This window comes from Eleutherodactylus coqui, chromosome 2, assembly GCF_035609145.1.
Source record: "Eleutherodactylus coqui strain aEleCoq1 chromosome 2, aEleCoq1.hap1, whole genome shotgun sequence".
Taxonomy (NCBI): Eukaryota; Metazoa; Chordata; class Amphibia; order Anura; family Eleutherodactylidae; genus Eleutherodactylus; species Eleutherodactylus coqui.
The window spans coordinates 92979117-92985469 of NC_089838.1; the positions used below are offsets into that span (position 1 = coordinate 92979117).

Sequence of the window (6353 nt, forward strand, 5' to 3'; positions counted from 1 at the left end):
GGGCAGGAGATCGTTCTGGCCTCCCGCCTCCATTCACAGTAAACAGGCAGTCATTCACAGATGAATGACTGCCTGTTTACTCAGGTTGATCATCGTTTGATTTTTATGCCTGCAGAAATTGAACAATCAGCGATAATCGGACGAATTATCATTCCTTGTTCAGTTGCTGGCAGTCTTTACACCGAACGATTGTCATTCAGATTCCTGCGATCCGGCGAGAAACGGAGCGATAATCGTTCCATCTAAGAGGGCCATGAGACAGCGCAGGAATGCTTTGCTGGAGACCCGCCGGTGCATGAAATAGTGAGGAAGGATGTAAATGATTATTATTATTAAACTGTATATATCTACATCTCTGCTCTTGGATCGGAGGAAATAACATTGATGAATCGCCTTTTCAAACAATTTATTAAGAGGGTTTTCCTTAGGAAGCTATTGCAGACCCATTCTTACCCCACCTCTATGTTTGTATACTGTTATAATGAGGATCTAATATGTATCGGTCCACTTATGTACGAAAAGCCATCAAAACCTTCAAAACGTATTCATGCTAAATATATATAAAATGCTATTTGTGTTCAGGACTAGAGATGAGCAAGTATACTCGCTAAGCCACATTACTCGAGCGAGTAGTGCCTTAGCCGAGTATCTCCACGCTCGTCTCTAAAGATTCGAGGGCTGGCGGGGGGCGGGGAGGAACGGAGGGGAGATCTCTCTCTCCCTCTCTCCCCTCCGCTCCCCCCTGCTCCCCCCCGCCACTCACCTGTCACCGGCGCCGGCCCCTGAATCTTTAGAAACGAGCGGGGAAATACTCGGCTAAGGCACTACTCGCTCAAGTAATGTGCCTTGGTGAGTATACTCGCTCATCTCTATTCAGGACATGATTGAAAACTACGTCCACTGGAATGAAGATATTGGAGAGTGGCAGCTGGTAAGCAGACTCCTTAGTTTACAGTAATGTGTCTTCTGACCCGCCAAGATCCTCTAACATGTATATTTGTATCTTTGTAAGAAATGCGTTGCATACACTGGAAACAATATGAGGAAGCAGACTGCGGTACCGGACAAGAAAGAAAAAGACGTAAGATGCATCCCACCATAGTAGAGTAACGTGTCCTATGTATTTTATGACATGGCGTGTTCCCTGTGCGGAGGAGTCTCGGGGTATACAAAGATGTGACCTGCGTCTTCTGCATGTATGTGTATACAGATTGCTGAGATCAGTGTTCCAGTGGTACCAGTGATGTGTAAATGGGAAGGGAACACACCATACGTTCCATGCTAACCTGTGTCCTGTAGCAAGAAGTAAATAGAATGAACTTAAACAATAAGCGTTTTGCAGGGGCGTCAGGTCCTCAGATATTTATCAGCTCTTATAAGCCCCATAAGCTAAAGTTATGGGCTCATAGGATCTTGGGCGCTGAGTCTGAAGGTGCCACTCACATACTTATCTATCTTGCTGTACCCCCTCTGTCCATCCGCAAAGCCGTCACAGAATACTTCCACATGTACCCATAATGCACACATAAATAGTCTGCGGGATACAATGAACAGAGGACCTACGGTGGACAGTGGGAGAATGAGGAGTAAGATGACAGTGACACTCCTGGTCTCAGCGTCCCAATTCCTGCAAGTCCATAACTTTATAGTTTATTTAACCCTAGCCACTAATTTTTGATTGTTTTACCCCAGCTCTTATCTGCTTTTGTGCGTTCATTAAACATTTCTGCACCTTGCTGATTATCGCCCATGTATAGAGGCTGAATCTAAAGTTGAGGGAGATACATATACACTATGACAGAAAATCACACCTAAATCAAAAATGTAACTATGGCTTGGTGAACACGAGCTATGAATGGGAGTTGTGACCGAGAGGTTTGTGCACAACTCGCATCGGGCAGCACACGGGCACTAGTCCACATGCTGTCCGATTTACATGGACGCAGCACATTGGCACGCATTGGCATGTCCTATTTCTCATCCATGAAGCAGACAGGAATAGGATGCGGGACAAGTTCTTCACACGGACCATTGTTCTGTGTGAAAAAACATTAATTGACATGTCTTATAATCTATAATAGTATATAAGGTATAATGAGGCCATGGACAGTACATGGATTAACACGGGCAGCACACAGACCCAAATACATGGAATCTTAGGCTACAAATATCTTTTATCTTACCAAGAAAATAACACACAAAAATCTGAATCTGAATTAAAAGGCCGCGGCATTTATTTAAACTGGGTTAAAACATATTAAAGGGGTTGTCCCGCGCCGAAACAGGTTTTTTTTTTTTCAACCCCCCCCCCCATTCGGCGCGAGACAACCCCGATGCAGGGACTTAAAAAAAAACCAGCACAGCGCTTACCTGAATCCCCGCGCTCCGGTGACTTCTATACTTACTGGTGAAGATGGCCGCCGGGATCTTCTTCCTCCGTGGACCGCAGCTCTTCTGTGCGGTCCATTGCTGATTCCAGCCTCCTGATTGGCTGGAATCGGCACGTGACGGGGCGGAGCTACACGGAGCCGGCATCCTGCACGAGAGGCTCCATTGAAGAAAGCAGAAGACCCGGACTGCGCAAGCGCGGCTAATTTGGCCATCGGAGGCCGAAAATTAGTCGGCACCATGGAGACGAGGACGCCAGCAACGGAGCAGGTAAGTATAAAACTTTTGATAACTTCTGTATGGCTCATAATTAATGCACAATGTACATTACAAAGTGCATTAATATGGCCATACAGAAGTGTATAGACCCACTTGCTGCCGCGGGACAACCCCTTTAAATCTCATAAACTGTAGACTCAGTCCGTCCACCTCAAGTCTACCAAATATAATAAAATCAAATATAATATAACCTGTAGACTTAGTCTTGCATACTCCAGTCTACAGCACCAAAGTCCTTTTAATAACCTTTCTGTCCACCTGCAGGAGGCGGGCGACATCCCCCGTTTAAATTGCCGCGACAAAGCATTCACATCACGAAATAACATTGGGCGGGTGGGCGGGGCAACCTTGAATGCTGTGAGGAAAACTGTGACAGGATTCTGCAGCTCGACTTAATAATATCTCCTCTCTTCTTTCCCGCTCAAACCTCCACCAATCACAGCCTGTTGCTAGGCCCTTGTCTCACAGAGATGTTCTCTCCTGATAGGTCACTGCCATTATCTTCTTGGCCAATCATTCTCTGTCGCCAGGCTTCCCAGCTTCCATAGCAGACCCCTTATATTATAGCTGACCCTAGAGTGACTTAATAAAACAGATTAGAACCCCCCCATCCCCAATACAAACCATTTTCATCTACCTTTTATTAAAGTTATTAACCCTTTCCGCCCCCAGATTCCATGAGGCCTCAGTCCCCTAGCGTACTTCTGCCGTACACTATACACGGGGTCTTTATCGTATATGGGTTAAAATACTAATGCCTGCAACAACAAAATGAATCTTATTAAATAAAATGAAGTTAAATCCATGAGCAATTCATCATAAAATAGGTAAATAAAACATTATTTCCAAAAGTCCTACTTATTCCAGGACACTACACATTTAGGTATAGTGGTGCCTTGGGTTAACTGTTTAATTCATTCTGTGGCAAAGCTCTGAACCCAAAACACTCGTATGTCAAAATTAGTTTCCCCATTAAAAATGAATGGAAACGGCATTAATCCATTTTGCCATTCCTTTCAATGGGGCTGCCGGTGGCCCCATTGAATGTAATGTGCTGCCGGCAAGCACTGCAGTGATTTTCGGGGAAGGGCTTTAAATATAAGCCCTTCCCTGAAAAATCATCCATAGCATCTGTAAAAAATAAAAGATATATATACTTGCCTCTCCGCCACTGCCGGGGCTCAGCTGTGTGTAGCCACGTCTTCTTCCTGCACTGCTCTGAAGTTCTTTCATCAGGTGAGGATTTAAAATATAACCACAGGCAGCGCTTAGCCATTTAATAGATGACAGCTGAGTGCTGCCTGTGATTGGTCACAGCGCTCAGCCAATCGCAGGCAGCGCTTGGCCATTCATTGAATTCCGACAGTGGCGGAGAGGTGAGTATATATATATATATATATATATATATATATATATATATATATATATATATTTTTTTTTACTACAGCTAGGGATGATTTTCAAGGAAGGACTTATATTAAGACCCCTGCGGGGGTGCCGGCATCCTATTGCCGTCAATGAGGCTGCCGACAGCGGCAGCCCCATTGAAATCAATGGGAGAGCTTCGCGATCCTCTGTCACAGCTGTGGCAGGGAATTCCTTACTCCCCACGGGGCGTCCCCTTGTCACTGAACACTGTGACAGTGTTCAGTGATGAGGAAACTTCCTGCGTGGAATGCGAAGCAGACTCGTAACCCAAGTTAAATCAGAGCAAAAATTCCGGAAAGGGCCTGCTCGCAAGTCAAGAAGCTCGCAAGCTGAGGCACTCGCAACCCAAGGTACCACTGTACAATGAAAAAGGTTTGGTACCGTGTTAGCCAGTAGAGCAAAATGTGATTGTTCCCAGCAAGAGAAAGTAACCTTGTAGACATAAAAAGGTGTCACATCTACACCATTACTTGGTTTCTCTTGCTGGGAACAATCACATTTCGATAGACATTTAAAAACATTTTCAGTACATAACAATAAATACAAGAATACACATGAGTCCATCAGTGCGCTGTTACTGGGGGCTTACAATCTACAAGGGAACGTGACAGTGGGTGAGCAGAGAAGCTGCTCTATGGTAGTGTAGGGGCAGCAGGCTCTAGACAAAACAGGAGAAATAAAACCGTGCCAGCGGTGTATTATGGGGCTCATGATCAGGAGATAAAACCGTCATTAGGTGAAGGATCCACGGTATGAGCGAAGTCTTCCAGCACACAGCACGTCTATGTACAGCTCCGCACTGGTTTTCATTATGGCTGTCCTACCAAACTGGAACCAGTATATTTCCATCTCTTACACTATGATGTTGGGCAGAAATACATTGTTTTAATTCCTTTTTAACTTACCATTAGTTCAGCCAATAAACATTGTGGCAGATTATCTACTTTATTTGTTTTGCGGCCAGGACATACACAAAACCTGAGTTTTGAAATAAAAACAAATAGTATTCTGTCTCCATGCCTATACATTTTCTGAAGGTAGACACTTTCCTATAGGAACTCCACAATCATGTAAAGGAAACCTAAGAAAGGATGATGCATTCCCGTAGAGCAAAGAAAGAAAACAAAATACCAAACTTCTGAAAACTGTTTATTGTTGACCTGTTGCTAGTGGATTAATTGTGTCTGTCTGTGTATATCTTACATAGACCTCCTCCTTAGAGGTGACTGAAGTTAGTTTGCTTAATGTTCCCTCAGCCTTTTGAAGTGGATTTGTCCCATGTATATTTGGCTTACACCGAGGAGAGCCTTCGTCAGTCCTTAATGAAGCTAGAAAGGCCTAGAACATCAAAAGGAAAAACAAGACCCAAAACAGGTCGGAGGTATGTGTTCGCTTCCTTACCATGCTTAAGGCACGGAGCCGATGATATTAGATCAGTTCGTTTAAACCAGGAGATTTCAATCTTCTTTTTTTTTTTCTTACTGAAGTCTCATAGCTGGAACATGGCGATAATGCCCGGGCCTCACTAATGGCGCAGACTAGGCGAAAAAAGGAAAATTTCTCTCCATTTATCTTTGGTCCGCTGTTTAGCATAGGATCATTTCTGTCAAAACTGACTACATAGCTGCACCTTGCCAACAGTCGGTGGTCCCCAGTTACGTCTGCCCCCCTCTTTCAGAAGTACTAATTTATACCATTGGTTTCGATTAGAGATGAGCGAGCATCAAAATGCTCGGGTGCTCGTTACTCGGGACGAAATTATCGCGATGCTCGAGGGCTCGTTTCGAGTAACGAACCCCATTGAAGTCAATGGGCGACTCGAGCATTTTTGTATAACGCCGATGCTCGCTAAGGTTTCCATTTGTGAAAATCTGGGCAATTCAAGAAAGTGATGGGAACGACATAGCAACGGATAGGGCAGGCGAGGGGCTAGATGTTGGGCTGCATCTCAAGTTCCCGGGTCCCACTATTAAGCCACAATAGCGGCAAGAGTGGGCCCCCCCCTCCCAACAATTTTTACTTCTAAAAAGCCCTCATTAGCAATGCATACCTTAGCTAAGCACCACACTACCTCCAACAAAGCACAATCACTGCCTGCATGACACTCCGCTGCCACTTCTCCTGGGTTACATGCTGCCCCCCCCCCCCCCGCACGACGCAGTGTCCACAGCGCACACCAAATTTTCCCTGCGCAGCCTTCAGCTGCCCTCATGCCACGCCACCCTCATATCTATTTATAAGTGCATCTGCCATGAGGA

The 6353-nt window shown here is 45.0% G+C and overlaps 1 long non-coding RNA gene across 1 annotated transcript; it reads left to right on the forward strand.

Moving 5' to 3' along the window:
- Nucleotides 1-873: 873 nt before the first annotated feature.
- LOC136610594 (uncharacterized) lies at nucleotides 874-5502 on the forward strand. Its single transcript, XR_010790117.1, has 3 exons — nucleotides 874-931; nucleotides 1013-1081; nucleotides 5352-5502. It is a non-coding gene; the product is annotated as an uncharacterized lncRNA (long non-coding RNA).
- Nucleotides 5503-6353: the final 851 nt, after the last annotated feature.